This window comes from Microtus oregoni, unplaced genomic scaffold (assembly GCF_018167655.1).
Source record: "Microtus oregoni isolate MIOR12 unplaced genomic scaffold, Mior012 000018F_ref0000195, whole genome shotgun sequence".
Taxonomy (NCBI): domain Eukaryota; kingdom Metazoa; phylum Chordata; class Mammalia; order Rodentia; family Cricetidae; genus Microtus; species Microtus oregoni.
Window position 1 is genome coordinate 29,580,028 of NW_024543077.1, and position 24,174 is coordinate 29,604,201.

The 24,174-nt window shown below is 38.5% G+C and overlaps 1 pseudogene; it reads right to left on the reverse strand.

Moving 5' to 3' along the window:
• Positions 1-3,459: 3,459 nt before the first annotated feature.
• LOC121458814 overlaps positions 3,460-24,174 on the reverse strand; it is a 52,722-nt pseudogene continuing 32,007 nt past the window's right edge.

Here is a 24,174-nt window from a genome sequence, read left to right on the forward strand (position 1 = left end):
GGTAAGGGAAACTTAAGGCCCGAGTGAGAATAAAAGTAATGGACTTACCCGCGACTTGTATCATGACCCTAGGCTAGGTGAAGGTTACGGGATAAACCAAATCTGGGCAGCCTCTGCAAGGCTCAGACGTTTGAAGGCTGGCACAGCTTCACTTGCCGATAGTGATGAGGCTGAACCTCCATGGCTTGGCATAGAGGACAAGCCTGTATTGTGGCATTGTGATTTCCAGTGTCCAGGTTGCTAGCAGATAGGGCAGAACCTCGGAGCAGGTGTAGTGCAATATCATGCCACAAGACCATTTAGGCCACACTTGATACAGCCATATGATTGGCTTCCCTTATCCCCCTTCCTGTGACCATAGGGCAGTTGCTAAGGCCTGGGCCTGTAGATTGTTGTAGCTTTGTCTGTCGGGAAGACTCAGCTGATTCTTCTCAGGCATTAAAAACTTTAAAGGCCATTTTCACTAATTCCCATATAGGAGTTTGGGGACCATCCTCAACTTTTTTTCCCTAATATCTGGTTCTGACTGAGGAAGCAGAATTATTAGTAGAAAAGGAAAGCAGCTACTTTTCTTTTTTTTAAAAAATATTTATTTATTTATTTATTATGTATACAATATTCTGTGTGTCTGCCTGCAGGCCAGAAGAGGGCATCAAATCTCATTTCAGATGGTTGTGAGCTACCATGTGGTTGCTGGGAATTGAACTCAGGACCTTTGGAAGAGCAGGCAATGCTCTTAACCACTGAGCCATCTCTCCAGCCCAAGCAGCTACTTTTCTACCTGATAGATTTGGAAGAGAAAAGGGAACAGGGGAGGGACTAGCCCAGTGTGCATAAGGGATCCAGGAGTGCAGAGAGGTGGGAGGGGGAGGGGGAGGTTGAAATTGACCTTGAACCTCTGAATTGGGAAAGGGAGGGGGAAAGAATGTTGCTCCATGGGAGGGGTTGGGAAGTGTGGGTTTCAGGGAGTTGGAGAGGGGCCAGTGCCTCTGGCACTGTGGTGCTGAGAGACACTGGCTACTAAGTGGGGGAGGGGGGCAAGAGTGCAGAGGCCAAAAATCATGGACACATATATGTAAGCTCTGTTTATTTGTATCAGACAAGCTCAATTTAAAAAGATCTTTGTAAGAGGCTCATAGGGGCAACAACAGACCTGGCTTTGAACTGTAAGTGTCCATTTTAGTCTATGCCCAACCACGTGGCCTAAGTCCATTTTAGCATGTCCTCAACTGTATATTGGATGCCTGGTGTCCCAGGACAGACAGATCTCCAACTCAGCCAAGCCTGATCCCACGGGATTGACTGCCACCTGACTTGACTTCCCGGTGTGAGTTCATGACTTCAGCGGGAATCCGAAAACGACAAAAATAAGTATGAACGGGTCCCCTAGAACTCTATAGCATAGATAAGAAAAGGGACTCATCAAGACGCCGCTGTGGCCCAGAAGCCATTTGTCAGCGTGGTGTAGAGAGCTCAAACTATAGAGTAGGGGCCTTCCAACACATGGCCTGCGAAGTGGAAAGGGCCTGGCCTAGCTTGGCGGGAACCTCCAAAATGTTAGGAATATTCATTTTTTAAAAAATGTATTTATTTACTTTATTATGTACACAATTGTCTGTGTGTATGCCTGCAGGCCAGAAGAGGGCACCAGACCTCATTACAAGTGGTTGTGAGCCTCCAAGTGATTGCCAGGAATTGAACTCAGGACCTTTGGAAGAGCAGGCAATGCTCTTAACCACTGAGCCATCTCTCCAGCCCCTAGGAATATTTCTTACTACTAGCTCCCTGCCGACGCAAAATTCCCAATCAAGCCAAATCAAAACAAGCCAAATTAAGAAATATCCAGGTTTAATGGGCGATCTGTGCTCTCAGGGGGCCCTGAGCGGGAACCAGGAAGCCGCAGAAATGCTACCCCCAGGAGGAAGAGAGGGAGACCACGTGTTCCTCTTTTGGGGAATCACTTAAAGACCCTGCAGAGTGGTCCTGACCCATCCCTGGGGGTGGGGTCAGGACCTGGCCAGCTGGGAATTAGTGTCCAGACCAGGCCTGGGGGCTGGGATAGATGCGAGGAACTGGGGTCTACGCTCCCAACTTGACAGTTGTGTTTTGAGAGTGTGTTTCTTTCACTGGCACATTTTAATGTTTGGGCTGTTTTCAGGGAGATGATGTTTCTTTAACTAGTTCGAGATTCAGAGAAAAAGTGCTTTCCTTTGGCTCTGCTTTCAGGTCCAAGGTGTATTTCTTTGACTAGCCATTTCTCTTACCCAAAAGGCTTCAAAAAAAGGTTTTGGCCATTAGTTTGCTGGTTCAAACAAAATAAAGAGATATCATAGTGCTTGAACAGATTTTTACACTATCCATTTTTATCTACACAATAACTGCTATTGGCTAACTGACTATATGTGTGTGGGCTTAAGATCTTTAAAAAATAAGTTATAAAAAGCCCTCCGTTTCTTCCACAGGTCCAAATGATTAGGGTAATATGCATAAGCTTTCTCAGATTGATTACACACAAAAGTCTTACTCCTGTATGAAGTACAAAACATTAAAACACTAAATTCACTTAGAGTTTCACTATAGTATGAGTTTTCTCATATTTTTGAAGAATACACACACCGAGTTCATAGTTTTCTGCAAGATGGTTTATTTTATGCATTTGGAGATGGTTGTGACAAAGGATTTACCACAGACTCCATTCACAGTTATCTCCCCTGTCTGTGTTCTTTTATGCATTTGAAGATAAGATGTGAATAGGCTTTCTCACACTACTATACAATCATAACGTTTTCCTCTACTGTGTGTTCTTTTATTTTTTTTTTTTTTTTTTTTTTTTTTTTTTTGGTTTTTCAAGACAGGGTTTCTCTGTGGCTCTGGAGCCTGTCCTGGAACTAGCTCTGTAGACCAGGCTGGTCTTGAACTCACAGAGATCCGCCTGCCTCTGCCTCCCGAGTGCTGGGATTAAAGGCGTGCGCCACCATCGCCCGGCTGTGTGTTCTTTTATTACCTTGAAGAGTACAGTGGTCTCCAAAGGCCTAATCACACTGACTACATTCATAGGGGTTCTATCTAGTCTGTGATGTTTTGTATTTTTGAAGATGGCTGTTTTGTGCAACGGCCTTACCAAAAATATTACAATCATAGGATTTCTCTCTAGAATGTGTTCTTCTATGCAATTGAGGATTACTGTGATGTGCATGGCCTTACAACACTGATTACATTCATAGAGTTTCTTTCTCTCCAGTAGTTTTCTTTTATGCAATTGAAGACTATTTTGATACGCAAAGGCCTTACCACATTCATTACATTCATAGGGTTTCTCTCCAGTATGTGTTCTTTTATGCAAATGAAGATGAGTATGTCGTGCAAAGGCTTTACCACACTGATACATTTATGAGGTTTTTCTCCAGTATGTATTCTTTTATGCTTTTGAAGACTACTGTTGTCAGCAAAGACCTTACCTCACTGATTACATTCATAGGGTTTCTCTCCACTATGTATTCTTTTATGCTTTTGAAGATTACTCTGATCTGCAAAGGCCTTACCACACTGATTACATTCATAGGGTTTCTCTCCAGTATGTGTTCTTTTATGCTTGTGAAGAGTACCATTTTCAGCAAAGGCCTTACCACACTGATTACATTCATAGGGTTTCTCTCCTGCATGTGTTTTCTTCTGCTTTTGAAGATCAGTTTGACATGCATAGGCCTTACCACACTGATTGCATTCATAGGGTTTCTCTCCAGTATCTGTTCTCTTATGCTTTTGAAAATCAGTTTGACATGCATAGGCCTTACCACCCTGATTGCATTCATAGTCTTTCTCTCCCGTATGTGTTCTTTTATGACTTTGATGAGTCTCATAAAGAACAAAGTCTTTATCACCTTGACGATATTCATAGGGTTTTTTTCCAGTGTGTTTTCTAAGCACTTGAATATGACTGTGATAAGCAAAGGCTTTACTGCATTGCTTACTTTTAGAGGGTTTTGCTCCATTATATGGGTTTCATTCCTTAGCAGGTCAGTGTCATAAGACAAGACTTTAACACCGTGAGTATACACTGAAAGTTTCTTCTCTCCATTTTGATTTTCTTCAATCCTACAAGGATAATTGGCACATTTAAAAGCTTTGCTACATTCAATACACTGCTGAACCTTGGTATTTGTATGAATTAATTTTATAACTTGTTCCAATTCTAAAATGGAATTAGTTATTAAGGTTTTATAACTCTGTATAAAATCATGCTTTCTTTTTAATTAGGGTTCAGTTTGCATCTAGGAAAATAAGTATAATGATCAATTCCTTTGTTTCATGGTTTACCTTTTGACATTTACAAAAACATTTTATATGTTATTATTCATATTTTAAAAGACAACTGATTAAACTGAGAGCTTTAAAAACTTTACTGCATTCATAAATTTTACTATACTTGAATCATATTATATTTGCTAAGTGAACTAGGACATTCAGAAGTATTTGCACAGACCTATAATTCATGGGGAATTTTTGTAATGTTTATATATTAATAATGATGGTAGAAAACCTTCATTATTGCATACTTGAATGAAATTCAACAAGTATACTCTACATGGGAACTACTGCTTATCTTCTTTTTGTTCTTAAGGAGAGGTATGTTAAATCTTTCCATATCCCTATGCTCATAAGCTTATATCAAGGGTACTGTATGATACACCTAGTAAAGGAAGAATAATTCACATACATGAAATGGAGGTATATGGATTTGTGAGGATTTAATAACCATCTATGCACTTAGCTGTGCTTATTTGCACTGCTGCTTTTGTTTAAAAGTTCTAGGAGAAAGTGCAATCTCATCAGAGGCACATTGTTATCAACTTGCACATGAAAATTACCTTGCATGTCTTCTAGAACATTGCCAATGTTCTTCAGTGTAATGGTCTTCCCCAATGTATCCTAAAATACAGGACCAGAATATATGTTATATCATTGAACAATGTGCACGGTTTAGCTTATTATCTTAAGTGCACCTAAGAACTATGACTGCTGTATTCACCTCATTCTTTTTCTAAATGAAATTGCAGAACAAAATCCTTAACCAAGGAAAAGTTGCTTCCATATTTTATTTTATTTTTTATTTTTTGGTTTTTTGAGACAGGGTTTCTCTGTGGTTTTGGAGCCTGTCCTGGAACTAGCTCTTGTAGACCAGGCTGGTCTCAAACTCACAGAGATCCGCCTGCCTCTGCCTCCCGAGTGCTGGGATTAAAGGCGTGCACCACCACTGCCCGGATGCTTCCATATTTTAAAACATGAGGGAAATTCATTTTTACCTATAGAAATGAGGTTCTTGTAGGTTTCCAGCATTACATCTTTATAGAGATTCTTCTGGGAAGGATTGAGCAAATTCCACTCTTCCCGGGTGAAGTTGATATGCACATCATCATAGGTCACTGTCTCCTAAAATATACCATAAATGTTCAAAATGGAAAGCATGACAGTGACAATGTTAGAAACATACTTCTTTTACAGTATAGTCATATGATTCTGGTGTTCCCCACTCTTATTCCATGACTTAGACAGTCACTTTAGAGGAAAATTGAAAAGCAGAGTGAACTCTGTCATTTCTGTACCCTTTGTATGGGATACCACCCCATAAGAGCAACATCTATTGAGAGGAAGAGGTATTGAAAAAGATCAACAGAAAAAAAAAAAAAAAGATCAACTGTATATAGTATGCATGAGAAAATTGTATAAAGAGTTACAGACCACACAAAAAAAGTAATATGGACACACTGGGTGTATTGGTGTATTGTGCCTTTAACCACAACACTCAGAAAACAGAGGTGGGTATATTTCTCTCTCAGTTGAATGCCAGTCAAGTCTAAGCAATCAGGTCCAGGACAGGTAGAAGTACACATTAAATTGTCTCCATTGCAAAAAACAGTGAAACAAAAAAACAAATGGGATAGAAATAACTTAAAGGTTGTTACTGAAGTTCTTACAAGTAATTTTGCATTTACTCCAGTTCTGTATTCATCTTCCAGACATCTGAAGTGCCATAATTTAAACTGTCATACCAATAACCAAAGCAGTTAAAATGGACAGATGAAAACACTAGAAATATAAATGTTGGTCACAAATAATCAACAGAGAGCTGGAGAAAAGGCAGAGGAATTCAGAGATCTTGCTGGTCATGAATGGAGGTGGGCACATTTTCCAGTACTTACATGGGGATCACAACTTTCCTTTGTTCCATGAACAGGAATTCTGAGATCTTTTGATCACTTCGGTGACTAGATACCCATGTAATGAATATCCATGCAGACATATAAAATAGTCATATTTGATTTAAGAAAAATCAAATCAAGCATAACCATCCAGAAGAAATTCATGCACCTCCAATAACTGACTCAGAATTCTAAGGCAGTGTTAATGCCATAAATACATGGTATCCTGGGAATCAGAGTGAAACCCTCTTTCAAATTTTAAAATCCAAGATATGCATGAGGCACTGCACAGCAGCATATAGTTGACATATAAAAAAACCTATATTACAAGGCTATCACCCAATAATATAAAAATGTATAGAGCCAGAAATGATGCCCCTCTCTACTTTCAGGAATATGGAGCCACACAGTAAGGGCTACTTCAACAAGCAAAGAAAAAAATTAAAATAGCAGGTTGCCAAACTCCTTAATAGCAACTGTTTCTGCTATATCTTATTTTAACCTATAGAATATAGGTAATATATAGAATATAGAAATCAAGCCTATAATCATGGCAAAAATATTTTAGTATAAGACGGAAATTGTCTAATTAATGACAAGCACAAAACAGTAGATACAAATATCAGGAAATTAGTTGAGTTTATTGAGACTCATCACATACAAAGAGGAATTTCATCTAGACAGGCTTCTCTTACTAAAGATCCACAGGAAATTGAAAGGAAGCCACAAAGGAAAGAAACTTTTTCAAATACATGATCTTTTCTGGGAGGTTGTTCATTCAATCAAGTACATTCTGACCCCGGCCACTATTGGCTCAAGGTCAACAATGGAAAAATTGCAGTTAGTCATTTCAAGGATAGACATTTAATGATCCTCATCTGCAATGGTCCCTACAACTGTCCAAATGTGTAATGTCTCCTCTGGCACTCAAGACAATCTGTTGACAGCAACATCTTATAAAACCTGAAAACACATTACCTCTTTCTAACATCAGTGGCACAAAATACCATTAACATCCCAAAAGAGAAAAATAAAGACACAGTAAGGGAAGTTTGAACCAAGACTGAAGCAGAGCAGGATAAACATCAAATCCTGTAGCTCTCTTGTCAGATGTATGGCTTCAGTTTCAAATGACTTAAATGGCCCTATCCTTGCAACTTCTCATGCATTTCTCTCTTTGGTAACTTCCACTCACTATAAGCAGCTAGGTCTCCATGGAAGTTGTGTCATAACTTAGGTATCTTAACATCTTTGGGCTCAAAATGTAACCCAGTATGTTGTGAAATAACATTTTTAAGTGTGTTTTATTTATTTAAGCTGTGGAAAATTGTTTTAATGATGCAAGGAATTGCTGCATTGGTTTAGCTCTGTGAAGTTTTGATGCTTTGCCTATTTAAAATACCTGGTTGGTGTAAAAAAAAAGATTGAATGACCAATCACATGGCAAGAAAGGACAAGCAGGGCTGCCAGGAAAAGAGAATACATGGGAAGGGAAATCTGGGAGGAAAACAGAAAGAAGAGGCAACAGGAGGAGAAAACAACAGGAACCTTTAATCCAACTACACAGCAAGCCATGGAGTAAGAAACAAAGAGAGGAATACAGAATAAAGATAAAGGCCAGGGGGAAATTGTAGAGAGAACAATTAAGTTAAATCAACATGCCTTGAAACAAATCAAAGTCAAGCATTTATAAGAAAAAAAATAAGCCTCCATGTGTGAAATTTAATTGAGAACTGGGTGGCAGGCCCTAAAGGAACAAGAGGGGAAAAGATACCACACCACACCCAGCTTCGATCCTGACAGCTTCGTGCAATGAACTCTCACTGTCTCCTCATTGGGCTTCTGACTCTGCCAAACACAGATGCCTGCAACAATGGTAAACTGTAACCATAAACTAAAAATCCATGATCTTAAATTGTGATTCTCTCATGTTCCCAAGACCAATACATTACTGGTGATGCTGAGAAATTAGATCTCTTAATTGCAAAGAACACTAACGAGCTTGGACCACAAGTGCAGACAGTTTTGAATGAAGTAGCTTGCTACCCTAAAGTGAAGGTTTAAGTGTATGGAGTCTTACCCTTAGGGCACCTTGATAAGCTTCCACTGCAGAGTAATGGCTTTTCTTTAATGATAATTAACTCTTGGAAAATTCCTGCCTGCTTTAACACAAAATGCCCTTTGAAACTATCTTTTTATTTTCTTTTATTTCTGCCCTACTTGGATTTTTTTACTGTGCACCTAAATGAGTCATGAATGATAACCATTGAACAGCTTCAATATTCCGTTTAAGACATTAACCCATTACTTTTGAATTTGGCATTACTAAAGTTCTAGTGCATAGGCAGAAGAAGAAAAATTGTGGAGCCAAAATATCACACAAAAGTCTGGATGGTCATGACACACGCCTTTAATCCCAGCACTGGGGAGGCAGAAGCAGGTGAATCCCTCTGAATTTGAGGCCAGCCTGGTCTACAAGAGCTAGTTCCAGAACAATAGGACTGTTTCACTGGGAAACCCTGTCTTGAAAAACCAAAAAGAAAAAAAATCAGACAAAAGTCCTCAGGATTGGTTTTTTTTTATCAAGTTTATTTTCAACTGAAATCCTATGATCTCAATACCCACTCTCTGCCATTACATTTTAATTTTCCTGGTCCTATAAGAACAGTTAATTATGTTCATGTTTCTTTTTTGTGTCACATAAAAATCTTGATATCTTCCACATTGTGGCAAAAGTCATCATTCCTATATTCTACTGACAAACAAAATCAACTTTTGTGTTGTAATTGTTTGTGCTGCCTGCTTTTATGCTACTGTGATTAAATACTCCAACTGAAAGCATCTCAGGCAGTAAATGGGATTATTTCATTGATTGTGTCAAATCACACTCAATCATTTTGGAAATGTAGGAGAAACTGCACGCTAACAATTGAAGGCAAAACACATTTGCAAAGACTGTTTACAGCCTTTCTCTTTTGCCTAGTCTCTACCTCATGCTCAGAATGCTCCATATCCCAGCACAGGTCCACCTTCTTAGGGGCTTCCTACATCAATCATCAATCAACACCATCTCTCACGGACACAGCAGTTTCTGGCTATTATGAACAGAGTCGAGCAAATGTCCTTGTGCTGGGATGGAAGAGCGAGTTTTGGGAATATGCGCAAGAGGGGGATACCTGAGTCATGGGGTAGATTGACTCTCAATATTCTGAGGATTTTTGCATATTGATTTTCACAGTGGCTGGATTTTTACAATTTTGCACCGCAAGAGCAATGAGTCCCCTTGCTCCACATCCTTGAAGCCTTAGCTGTCACTTGTGTTGTTGAACTTATCCTTTCTGTCAGGTTTATGATGAAATCTCCTGATGGCTAATGATACTGAACATATTTTAAATGTGTCTCATCTATTTTAGATTCCTCTACTGAAAATTCCATTTAGAGGTGTACCACACCGTATCTGAATTATTTGGTTGCTGTGTTGTTGCACGACTATTTTTTACCCTGAGTGAGGCAACCCAGAAGCACATAAATCAAAATGGTTTACTCAGTTATAAGTGGATATGAGCAGGTAAGTAAAGTACAACCATAGTAATCACAGTCAATCACAGTACAAGCCATAGATGCAGAAAGGCTAAGTAACAAGAACTGCTCTGGGGGACATGCATGGATTTCTCTGGGAAGACAGAATAGAATAGATTTTGTGGGTGCACTGGAGGCAGGTGGGGATGGGAACAAGAAAGATCAAGTAAGCAAGGGACAGAGATGACGTATAGGAGGGAGAGATGATAGGAATAATGGAGCTTTTTGCAGGAGGTATGGAAAGAGTACACTGCAAACTTCCAGAACTACAAGAAAGACACTATTGAAGATTCCTAGTAGTGAGGAATACAGAGGCTGAACCAGCCTTATTCTGTAATACATACGGCTCCCATTGGTGGGATTGGGACACAAAGTCAGTCACTAAACTGAGAACTATACTTGTTCTGCTAGCAAGATTCACTGGGGAAAAGTGGCTTAGAGTTTGTGAAGTGAACAACCAATGACTGATCTTTTAATCCAAGCTGTGAGAGGAAGCCAAGGTCTGATACTGCCAGGATGGCCAGGAACCAGAGCTTGATGGCTTCCAGAATTAGGGTAGAACCAAATACAACTAAACAAGAAAAAAAAATAAAATGATTCATATCTAAAATCATAGATAGATTCCCAGGAAAAATGCCACCAGAGAGAATTCTTCCAGCAGCTGATGGTTACACATGCACAGATCCCTACCCAAACATTACCTTGAGTTCTTGGAATCCTGTGGAAGGAAGGGGTAAAAAATGTAGGATCTGGGGGGTTTGTGGAACCCAGGAAAACCAAAGCTACAGAATCAACAAAACAAGTCTCATAGGGTCTCAGACAAAATGAAGTGAGAATCATGGAACATGAACAGCTCTGTGCATGCCCTGTGCATGCATGCTTTGGTTGTTAGCTTGGGGTGTTTGTGTGATTACTAACTGTAGAACTCTTGGTATCTCTTACTCTTGCCAATTTTTGTGACCTTTTCATTCCTATTCACTTGCTTTGTCCAGTTTTGATAAGGGATTTTTACCTAATTTTCTTGAACATTTTTTTTAAAGATTTATTTATTTATTATGTATACAACATTCTGCCTCGATGTATGCCCGCACACCAGAGGAGGGTGCCAGATCTCAGTACAGATGGTTGTGAGCCACCATATGGTTGCTGGGAATTGAACTCAGGACCTCTGGAAGAGCAGCCAGTGCTCCTAACCTCTGAGCCATCTCTCCAGCCCTTTCTTGAACATTTTTATGAAGGGTTTCTTTGATATCCCTTGGAGGCCTTCTATTTTATGACAGATGAAAAAGGAGCAATGGACCTGGGGGAATGAGGACTGTGGAAAACTGGAAGTGGTGGAGGAACTGGACGCAGCAGTCAATATGTATTGTATGAGAAAAGAATAAATAAAAGAGAAAATAAAAAAATTAAATGCATTTAGTCTGAGTTTTTTGAGCTTCATAATCTGTAATAACCCAAAAAGCACAAATGTCTATAAACTCCTCTGGAATTCCAGCCAACCTCTTGTCTGACACATTTTGAAATTTCAAGTAACAAATTAAGGATTTCCAACATGCAATGGCATAGGATAAACTCCCATTCAGAAAAAGGAATATAGTTGTGCTTCAGCCCCAAATTCAAGCAGAAAATCCTTGCTCATGTGCACATCATCCCAGCCAGAAGAACAGGTAGGCAGTCCACCAATCTATGAAACTAACACACTCACTAAATTCCCAGATACAATCCCCAACAAGCTAGGGCTTGTTTGTCTGGAGGAGATTATATATTGTGGAATCATAATTCCATGAGTATGTGAACTTAGAGATAATATTAATAAAGCTCAAAATATGCCTGTCTAGGGCTGTAGAGCTGGCTCAGTAGTTTGGAGCACTGACTGCTCTTCCAGAGGACCTGGGTTCAATTCCCAGCATTCATGTGGCAGCTCACAACTGTCTGAAGATCCAGTTGCAGGGGATCTGACACCTTCACACCAATGCACATAAAATAAAGTTAAATAAACCATAAAAAACTTTAAATGCCTATTAAGTTTGACATGCAAGCAGGAGAAGGTGATTGTAAAGACTTAGATCATCAGTTGAAATTTGACATGGCAGTATATGCTCAACTTAATATTACAGCAAAAAAAAAGTCCTGGTACAAATTACCTTGCACTGGAAAGAAAACAAAAAAATTGTCTAAGATGAAACAGAAACCTGATGAATTGTTTCAAGATTTTGTTTCTCAATTGATGACAACTGTAGGGAGACAATTAAGAGATTCAGAGACTGAACATTACTTGAAAACAGTATATATGCTGTCTGAGAAATAAACTCGGAGCTGTTTGGTACTGGCCTTCAGTCCTATGGCCTTCAGTGGTTTAACCTATGTTTGTGTCTTCATTTCTCTTGATCTAAATTTTCCTCAGTCTCAGTGTCCTTTCCCAGGGAACCCTAACTGAATTCTGCTGGACAGACCATATGGAGTATTCTACCAAGCTTGAACAAAATTGACTACAGGTTCTGTATGATGTTGCCCTGAGATAAGGAATTTTGTTGCATATGCCTTCTATAAATAAAGAGATTAGCTAGATACATTCTACACTGTAAGGTACATTGCTTGGCTTTCAATGCAGAGCAAGGGTCTTCCGTTTAATGGTGTAAAATCCTTGAAAATCTCTCTTTTTCACCACTGGACTGTCATCTGAAATTACCTAATGCTTTTCTTTCTTTTCATTCCTTTCTATGTGTTTCTTTTTGACTGTAGACCTAATGCAGTCAGCAGTAATAACTATCCAACAGAAATAATATTTTTCTAAGATATCAGTCTATTACTCTTTAATTGTGCCTTAATAACCTTCTTGGCATATAAAAATGTTAAGAAAGATTTGGGGCCAAAGAATCACAAAAATAATCTCTAGGAAAATTTTTATAAAGTCTTCTAAGCACCTGTAGTTACTTACCAGAACAATATCACCTAATAAACCCACAAGGAAAGAGGACAGACTTGGGCTGGAGGGACCAGAGCTAGATGATGCTAAGAAGCTTATTGACAGCAATCAGAATTTTTATATATTTATCAAGAACTGAAGTTAATGGCAATTTCTGGGCTCAAGACATTTATGGTTCCCCCAGATGCCATGAAGATTGTAAGCTATACAGGGAATACAAGTTCATTGTCTCAGACCAGTTGCCCTATAAAGCTTCTGAGCTTCCTTGACTACTAAGGGATTATAAAGAGAAACACAAATTAGCCTGAATGCCTCTGTGAGTGAGTCCATCAATCTGTCAGGAACTGGAAGTCACGCTGTGCCCCAGTAGCCATTGACTTAACCTGAAATCCCTGAGACACAGATCTCTCAGGACTGATAGTCCAGATCAACTCCTTTTTGCCCATTAAAATCCTATGACCCTGCCCTCCACTGCCTGCCAGCACTGTCAACGTTCCAGGCTTTCAGGTCCTACAAGAACAGTCAGTTACGCTCTGTGTAGAGCTTTCCTTGACTTTTGGATTTTTGCCATCTAAAGTCTCGATATCTTCAAAATTCTTCCTAAGTCCATATTTCCAAATCCATTGCAGCAACAAAATCCCTGTTGAGGCACCATTTTTTGTTGCTACTTTCATCTCTGTTGCTATAATTAAATTATCTAACCAAAAGAACTGTGGAAATGAACGGGTTTATTGGGTTGTTATGCCTAAGTCAGAGTACACCACTGTGGGAGTTTAGTATCAAAACTCAAGTTAATCACTGAAGGCAAAACATGCAGAACCATTGTTGCCTAATTTTCTCTTTTGCCTTGTCACTGTCTTGTGCTCAGCTAGCTCTCTTCATCAGACCAGGCCCACTTGCTTAGAGACATTGCCAACTCAGTGGAAGATCTTCCAACATCAATTGTCAATCGACACAGTGTATATCAGACACAGATCAGACATTCTGATCTGAGCACATGCTTAATTGATGTGCCCTCAGGGGAACCTTGGCTTTGTCATGTTGACAGCTGAGGCTGATAAGCACACAGACACAATGTATGAGAAGGTTTTAGAGAAGCAAAGACAATGTATTAGTCTAGTCAATGAGCTAAACAGCAAAGACTCAAACATGAAGACAGCAGCAACTAGAAAGCACAGACATGCCAGGAAATGGAAAGGGGTTAGCATCTAAGATCAATAAGAGAAAACTAAAACTGTTTATCCCAGAAACTATTATAAATGAACAATTAAGGATCAAATAGCATAAGCAATATTCTGAATACAAATAGGTGAAGGTCTATAATTTTCAAGAAAATGAATGATGTAATAAGTTTACGGTTCAAAAAAATAAAAAAATATAGATGACACCATTATAAAATACAATACAAGCACAGATCTACAAATATATATGTTATGTCCATTAAACATGAACTACAAGATATTCATCAAAATCAACCTCCAAGAAATCACTGGCATCCTATAGACTCCAGTTCTCTCCTTTAGCAATGATAGAAAATGGCTTGGGTGAGAAGGGCTGTTCTAAAAAAGTCAGAAGCTTCACTTGAAGTCTTCTGATGGTTTTACTTTGTAGAAAATAGTTTTGCTTATTAAAACATTTCATTCTCTTATGATAAAAAAATAATGTGTCTCAGGATAACTTAGATAACATTTTGTTACCTACAATTGGTGAATGAATGTAAGTCTGCATCCCAGTGAGGAAATAAAAACTTTTTAATAGAAATTTCAAGAGAACAGATTTTTGAAGAATCAGGGTACATGTAAAGCAAATTCCTTTGCCCTGACTTTAAGACACAAGCACCTTTGCAAACAAGGTTATTGCTATTTCTTGTGTATGTTTGTGTATGGGAGACAATGTCTTGCATATGTATACAGGTGACACACAGAAAAGGAGGTTGTCAGATCTGCTGGATTGGGAATAGTAGAGATTTATTAACCTCCCATCTTGAGTGTAACTATCTGAACTCAGGTTACTCACAAAAAGAATATGTGCTGAGCCACTTGCCAAGACACATGAAATCTTATATCCAATAAGTCAAGTCTATTAATATTGATAAAAACAAGAAAAACAAATCATAAATAAAGAAATAAAAAATGATCCTTAGGAAGATGATGCATCAAAATTAAGATTTTGTGTCTGGTAAATTTTCACAATTAAATGAATGGAATCCAATGAGTTTGTCCAACAATTTACAGCAGGAAAGCTGAATACAAAGCTACATCCACAGTGGAAACACAAAGAACACCCAAAGAGATTATGTATTGTTCATACCAACACTTAGGTAGCAAAGACTCAAATATGAAGATAGCAACATCTATAAAACACAGATACACCAGGAAATGGAAAGAGGCAAGCATCTAAGATAAAAAAAAAAAAATGAGCCTCTCCAGGTAAACTATTCCCAAAACCAAAACTTAAGACTGATCACAGAAAATACTTTCTGAATAAAATTGGTGAAGGTCTACCATTTTAAAGAAAATGAATAATATAGTTAAATTACAGTCATACATTACAGAAAAAACCAGGTTCATATGACTTCTTTACATTCCACAAATTCACATCAATCAAGAATGTTTATAAAATTTGTGAAAGAATAAGAGGGTTGGAGAGAAACAAAGAACAGAAGCAGTGAAATATTGTCAAGTTTAAATCAAAAGACCAAGGAAAACTTAGGTAAGGAAAAATGTGAACTTGACCAATGTTACCCAGCTGCCTTTGATAAGAAGTGAACAGAAATTAAATAATCACAAACTTCACAACTTTCACAAAGGTTTTTCAAAGTGATCCTTAAACTGTTATTTCTGACCCCTAAGTTACTGATGTCTTCCAAAGAAAGAAGCCTCATGATATAAATGCTGTATTTCCAATGGGGGAGATTTCTTTCAATGGCTCTCCTGCCCATCATGCTTTCTTCTGGTTTCTGGGAAAGGCAGCCCTACTGATGACCAATCCCAAAACAAGCATAAAATGATTTAAAATGGATTCCTGCTACATGGAATATGGCAGGAGATGTGGATTGTGTACTATCTCACTGTCTAACACGATGCACACCTGAGAAGTTTCTGCACATCAGAAATTCCTTTTGTCTTCTGGAACTAAGCTTCACTGTATGGTACATCATTGTGGCTAGTAGCAACATCATGTTAAAAGCCTACAATACACGTATCGCTGTAAAATGTTTAATATCATCCTTTTCCTAGCAGGTTCAAAATATTTAAAACCTTTATAACACAAACCTGAAATTAGAATTAGATGAAAACTTCTGGAATCTAGACATTCAGTTTTTTAATCTCACTTCTCACTGCACAACAAAAGCAGTGACTATGTGGATACTCTGGAGAGTGATACAACCTGCATCATATTCTTCATTTCCAGGACTCCAGAGTCTCCCTTTACCCTGTAAATCTCTAAAAAGGGAGGCTCAGAGAACAAGGGCCCCTTCCACCATGAACCACATGGACCAACATGACTACAGTCTGTCTCATGGTCCATTCAAGTCACAGCAGAAATGACAGTTCAACAGACCTGCTCTGAACACCTTCCACTCAACATGGTATAGCTTTTGGTCTTCCTACAACAGAGGCAGAAGAGAAACATGGAAAGAACCCAAACCTGCCACTAGTACTCCTGATTGCTAACCCTTCTCAGAATTCCTAATTGGCTAGGGTCAACTAACTGGGCCTCAGGATACTAGCAGCTCCTGTACAGGATGACTAGAGATTAAATGAATCAGACAGCACAGTTTTTTCAGTTCTGCCCTCCCAGCCCAGAAGACAGTTCCCTAGTTCACTTTGTATTTTAGTACACATTATTCCCCTCTCCTAGAGCAAATTCTGTTCCTCATCCAAAATAGAAGATCTGGGTAAAATGTTTTGGTCCCGCCAAACAGAACTGTTACTTTTCTGGATTAAGATTTTCATCTTTAGAGAAAATATATAGGACATCTTTAATGGGCTGTAATAAAAATCCCTAGTTTCTGGAACATATGGCCAAAATGTCGGTTTCAACTTTTGAAAATGAGTTTTGAGATTAAACCTGTATCATATTCACATTGTCTTTGCTCCCTCCAAGCCCTAACATGACCCCAATTGTTTTCTAATTCATGGTCTGCTCTTTAACAACAGTTACACATTAATAGTAGTTATTTTATGAATGTGATACTATAGATATAGCAATTAGGTTTAAAATAAGGTCTGTAACTTACCCAGATTCTTGATTGCCATGGTCTGTGCACATCAAACAATGGTCAATCAGAATAATCATACCGCATCTACAACGGACTGCTGATTCCACATAGGTAATCTCAACTACTGTTGAAGGAGGAAAGCTCTAACCCTCCATCTCTCCTCTGCCTTTCTGCACTGTGTCTCCACAGCTTCACAGTTGGTCAATGAGCTCAATCCTTGCACAGGTCCCTCTTCTTCTTAGTCCCCAATAAAAGTCAGAAAGATCAGCAGACACTCATTAACTCCTCTATTTTTCTTTCTCATTGCTAGTCAAGGCCAAACCTGGAAGAAGTTGCAGGTTTGTTTTCCCAGCACCGGGCAGCAGAGGCAGGATTACATGTTCAAAATGATTCTCAGTTACCTAACATGAGGCAAGCCTAAACTATAGGAGACATTTATCTACAAAGAAATCCAGTCAACATCATGAGAGAAATGAAATGAAACTAGTCATGACTTAGAAACATTGGAGAACAGAAACAAACAGAGATAAGAGCAGCAATACACTGAAATTAAATATTTGAAAATGATTCCAATAAGTGATTTCTAAATTGATAAAAATATTACACTTTTAAGATTAAAAAATCTTTGTATATTGACTTTGAAAAAGCGTAGGCCCTTCCCTAAGAGAGAACATCATTAATAAGAGATAGATTGATGTTGCCCATATGTAGGTGTTGGCTGCTGAGATAGGAAACCTTGACAAGAAGAGTTACAATAGTCACAATCAATGGCTTCTTTTCCAAATCTCTGAGCAGAAACAACTGTGTCAAGCAAGATCATTCATGTCTTCATAGGATTGTTTCCTAATTGCAAATTCAATGTTCATTGGCTCATGATAACCTTCCCAAAATGTTCACCACTCACCATCTGTTCTGTATACATTAACATGGCATTAATTAAAATAAACCATACTGGGAAATTACAAAATCACTCCCTGTACCACAGTCCAGTCCTTTTTCATAATGGTGGCACCAACACCTGATTGCCTATGCTGTGTCCCCTGCAGTATACAGAATAATCTATTCCTCCTATTGTGGTCTGAAGACAGAAGGAGTGCTCCATATGCAAATCCTTTTCCTGTGACTGCATAGAATAGTCAACTACATGACTCAAATGGATAATTTTAAAACTGTGAGGTGGTACAGTCTTTTTATTTAAGAATTTTGAAAGTGTAATATAGAGAACAGCAAGATCATTGCCCTGGACAGCAACAGACCAAGGCCACCTAAGTCAATATAGCAGAAGTTGTCTCAGAAACAATTTTTCTAACAAGATGGAAATGCAGCTGTTCTAGGACTGATATGCCTTTGCATTGAGAAACCACTTCACTCACTTAGGAAATTAATAAAGAAAAATCTGTTTAATGATGGCATGCATCCATCACTGGCTAATGCTCAAAGAGGAGCAAACTAAGAGAGATTTTGAGTTCCACATATGCTATTATCCTTGAGTGTCCTTTAGGTTCAGGCTCCAGGTTACACCTTGAACAACTGAAATAAAAACAGAAAACTTGCCAGGCTAGACATTTAGGCAGACAGGAGAGCTACACGACATGGTTATTCTCAGAATAATTTCTTAAGTACAAGGGTGACCTGAGACAGCAGGGAATTCTTCACTGACAGTGTTCTGACGTGAAGGTCACAGGGGATGAGAAAGACAGGACAAGTACAATGTAAAAAGGATAGAAGCTAGGTTAAGGTGGACTTGGAGAAGATATGGCCTATGCTTTGTAAGCTTCTTAAGAAAAGTAGTATCTTCCCAGGCAATGGTGGCACAGGTCTTTAATCCCAAGACTCAGGAGGCAGAACCTAGTAATCTCTGTGACGTTAAAGCAAGCCTGGTCTACAGAGATTGTTCTAGAATAGTCAAGACAGTCTAGGATAGTCAGGTCAGACCTACAGAGAAACTCTGTCCTAAAAAACAAAAACAAAATAAAAAAGAGAGAAGAAGAAAAGCATCCTGTATCTCGTATACTTCCAGGGAGTAAATGGAAAGAAATGGAAGAATTTTATGAAGTCAGTAGAAACTATTACACAATGGGAAAAATTTAGGAGGAGGCTAGTCAAACAATTCTACACAACAGGAATACAGGGCATCTCAAGAACTTTCCTACGTGCAGAGTTGGCTTGGGGACTGAAAATCATAGCTCCATATGCTAGGAAGAGTTGGTTTCTAAGAACCAGAAGAAACTTCTCCACAAAGGGCTTATCGCCAGACCATTACCAGTGCTTCCAAACATATTCCTGGTTTTAGATAAGGGGCTTTGTTTTATTATCAATACATCGGGCCCTAAGGGAAGGCTTCCAAGAATGTTCTTTCTCTCTGCCTGAGGTCCTAAATGAAAGCCTTGATTGACCAGGTCAGTCCGTACCAAACAGTATTTTGCTTTTCAAATATTTGTCAGCTGATGTCATTTTGCCCATCTGGTAGAACTATGCTTTTCTTACAAAGAAAGGGGAACTTGAAGGCACACCAGGCCTTAAGGTTGGTTGTGACCCTCTAATGCCTCCTTGAACAGCTTGTTAGAGGCCTGTTTTTTGACATGAGGAAGAACCAAGAAGTTTAAATGGCTTCTTTGAAATATACCTTCTTCTCAGTACCTCACAGATCCTTTCTAACATGGACCACAAACATGTTAACAAAGCAAACCTTGACACACAAAAAATGGAATAACCCCCTGTGTCTTACCAGATCACTATGTTTTAAAGTTAGGATTTAACAATACTAATCATAGAAAGCCTAAAACCTCATGGAAATTGAACAGTGATCTATTAAACCACCCCTAGGTCAAGGAAGAAATAAAGAAAGAAATTAAATACTTTGTAGAATTCAACAAAAATGATGGGACAGAATACCCAAATCTATGGGACACTATGAAAGCAGTGCTAAGATGAAATATCATAGCGCTAAGTGCCTACATAAAGAAGGTGGAGAAAACTCACACCAGTTACTTACCAGCACACCTGAAAGCTCTAGAACAAAAAGAAGCAGACTCACCCAGGAGGAGTAGGAGATAGGAAATAATCAAATTGAGGGCTGAAGTCAATAAAATACCAAAATTAAATCAAGACCAGATGAACAATTCAAGGTAGCTTATAACCTGCAAGGAAAGAGAAGAAGTCATCAAAAGCCTTCCAACCAAAAAGAGCCCATGGAAAGACAGTTTCAGTTCAGAATTCTGGCAGAACCAAGAAGTAATAACTATACTCCTCAAAGGGTTCCACATAATAGAAACAGAAATAAGATTGCCAAACCCTTTTTATGAAGCTACAGTTACCCTTATACCAAACCACACAAAGATTCAAACAAGGAGAATTCCAGACCCATCTCACTGATGAACATACATGCAAAACTACTCAATAAAATACTAGCAAATCAAATCCAAGGACACATCAAAAAAATCGTCTACCATGATGAAGTCATCCTTCATCTCACAGATGCAAGGATGGTTCAACATACAAAAATCTATTCAGGGTCCTGCCCTCTTTAAGTTCCTACCATGACATCCTTTAATAGTGAACAACAATATGGCAGTATAAGCCAAATTATCTCTTTTCTCCCAATCTTGCATTTTGGTCATCGTGTTTCATCACAACAGAAACCCTAATTAAGACACCACATTCGGTTGATATGTATGAGAGACCTGCTCTTCTCTAAAGTTAAACAAAGAAGAGAGATTTGGGGGAAGGTTGGGACAGAGAGCAATGGTGGGAGGAAACACTGCAATCAAGATGAAAGAAGAATAAATAAAAGACAAATGAAAGAGAGGAATGAGGAAAACTGAGGGAAGATTGGGTCAAGGAAAGATGAAAACTTAGCAGGGCAAATGACAAATCTTGTGGCTCTATCTCAGGTATATGGGCTTTATTTCCAAAGGGTTTAGAAAGTTCTGTCCCTGCTGAAGCATTAGTCTAATTGACATTTAACAATAAGAAATCAGGAGTCAGAGAGCAGGGTAAGAAACTGAAAGATCAGAGAAGCAGTTAACCAGCAACTTGTGACTACCACCTCTTCAGTCTCTCCATGTTAGTAAAGTGCTAATATTCTCTTAGGCCTGCCTTAGGAATCCTGACTCCTATCTGTCCAGAGTCCTCCAAACCTCTATGGTAAATTTTGGTCAGGTAGTGATTAGCTCTGCTGTAATGCTAAGCAAGCTTTATTATCAGAATATAATCAAAATATCACGCATTTCCCTATTTGTCTAATTAAAAATGAAGGTTTTAACTAACACAGTAAAGCTATATACACTAAATACATTAACTATATATAATATATAAAGGGGAGAATTATACTAACAATGTCCAATCCATTTGCATTTGGTAAATTTAGAGAAAATGTTTGATCATCTATCCTATCTTAGTAAGCCCAAGGTGTTGTACCTAAAGTACTTTTTATCCTAACTGGTATTACTAACCTTAAATAATGTTTCTACCTCTTAGCCTTATATGCATTATACATTTTTTAATTCTTTTTTTTTCAATTTGTTAACATGCATAATTACAATTATTGAGCTTTTAGCTCCATCAGAGAACTCAGAGGGATATAATATTCCCTGAGTAAACAGGAAGTATAAAGCAAACAACATTTAAAATGAAGAAAGAACACCACCTGTGTTTGTAAAATAAATTTTTGTCAGGCTATAGTGGTGCATGCCTTTAATTCCAGCACTTTCACAGCAGAGGCAGATATATCTCACTAAGTTAGAGGCCAGCCTGTTCTACAAAGTGAATTCCAGGAAAGCCAGAGGAATGTGTCTTTAAAAAAAAAAAAGGAAACAAAATGTCTTTTTGTTTCACCTTGAAAACACACCTAACATGATTATAATAAGTGACTGTTAGGCCAATTTATTCTTTTGAAGAGGATATTTTATTTGGATGATGTGTTATTTTTTAGATACCTCGGTTGTCTAGTGGTTTTTAGATTCCTTAGTTCAATGTTTTCATACTTTTGTAAAGACAAAACAAAACTCTGCCGGAACCCTACCTTTATGAAGATTTATTGTTGGAAATTATATTTAATCAAAAGGAAGACATCTGGTAATCTTACGAATTAGTTAAGATTGAATGGTAATGCTCTCTGATGAACTACTGTTTCTTTTACTCAAGGGATTTTTTATTTATTTATTTATTTACTTAATTATTAAAGATTTCTGTCTCCTCCCTGCCACCACCTCCCATTTCCCTCCCCCTTCCCCCAATCAACTCCCCCTCCATCATCAGCCCGAAGAGCAGTCTCAAGAGATCTTTTTGTTTGAAGTTAATCTTTAAGGATTGAAGTGGTATCTATAACTTTATTCCCCAATTTAATACATATCTTGGTTTTTATTCTGAATGCAATGTATCTTTAAACCATACAGGTTGGTTTAATTTAGCAGGGCTTTTTTATTATCTAATGTCTCCCCACAGCTGTTGTTTCCTTTTTACTAGCATTTAAAACTGTAAAAATTAATAATCTATTCTGTAACCTATCTTTATGGCCTTAATTCCTCCTTTCTGCTAACTGAGCATATATTTTAAGATGCCTGATGAAGTGTTAATCTAATTAATCTTTTCAATCCCAAAACAACCTAAAAATTGTTTAAAATCTGCTTTCTGCTACATGGCAAAGAGCAGAATATGTGGATTGTGCCCTATCTACCTGTCTACCACACTGCACACCTGAGAAATCTCTGCACATCAGAAACTCCTTTTGTCCCCTGGAACTAAGCTTCACTGGATCCCACCATTGCAGCTAGTGGTAACACCATGTTAAAAGCACTCTACTCTACTATTGCTCTACCAGGTCCTAAACAATTTGTAATCTTTATAACACAAACCTGAAACTGGAATGCAATATTCAGAACTTCTAGAAACTAAACCTTCAGTTTTCTAATCTCTCTTCCCACTGCACAGCAAAAGCAGTGCCCATGTGTGTACTCTGGACAGAGATACAACCAGCATCATTTCCTTCCATTCCAGGGCTGCAGTATTTCTATACACAAAGAGGCTCAGAGAACAAGCACCACTGCCTACATGAACCACATGGACCAACATAACTGCAGTCTAGCTCATGGTACTTCCCAGTCTCAGCAGAAATGACATTTCAACAGAACTGCTCTGAACATGCCCCACTCATGACAGGATTGCTTATGGTCTTCCTTACCACTCCCTACAGCAGAGACAGAAGAGAATCATGGAAAGAACTGACAAACTGTCTGCCCACTAGTACTCTTGATGTCTAACCCTGCTCAGAATTCCTCACTGGATAGGGCCACCTAGCCTAGCCTCTCACTATTAGCAGCTCCTCTACAGGAGGATCAGAGATCAAATGACTCAGACAGCACAATCCTTCCATCCAGTTCTGCCCTCCCAGCCCAGCAGACAGGGCCCCAGTTTAGACAGTTTGTATTAAGTACACATTTTTCCACTCTACTAGAGCACATCCTCTTTCTCATCTAGAGCACAGGGTCCTTTGTGTGCACATTCCATTACATATCCACTTTCCAGTTCAGCATCCCATTGGCTCAGAGATGGAAAATCCTACAGACAAACAGGTCACATTCATAACGTAACTACTGTTAGAGTGTAACTGTGGTTACTCTATAACTGTTGTTAAAATAGAACAGACCAGGAATTAAAAAACAATCCAGGGATCTTAGGGCTTGGAGGCAGCAAGGAGAATGTAAATATGATGTAGTTGTCATCTCAAAAACTATTTTGAAATCTTGGGACAGACTTTATGGTCATATACTGCAGAGACTAGGGATTTGTATTAGAGCACAGTAAAAATTTTTCATGTATTTTCTCTAAAGATCAATGTCTTAATAGAGAAAAGTCCTGTTAAGTAGAGCCACAACATTTTGCCCAGATCTTCTATTGTAGATGAACTACTGTAAGTATAGCAATTAGGTTTAAAGATAAGGTCACTCCCTTTCCCAGTTTCCTTTTGGCACTGGTCTGTGGACTGCAAACAATGGTCAATCAGGACATTCATAGAGCATCTACAGTTGACTACCTGATTTCACATAGCTAACCTCAACTACTTATGAAGGAGGAAAGTTTTCACCCTCAGTCCAGCCTCTCCTTTTCTGCACTGTGTCTCCACCAGCTTCAATAAACTCTTCCTCCTACTGTAGTCTGAGGACAGAAGGAATGCTCCACATGCAAATCCTTTCCCTGCAACTGCAATGCATAGTCAACTACAATTATAAATGACTCTCATTTAT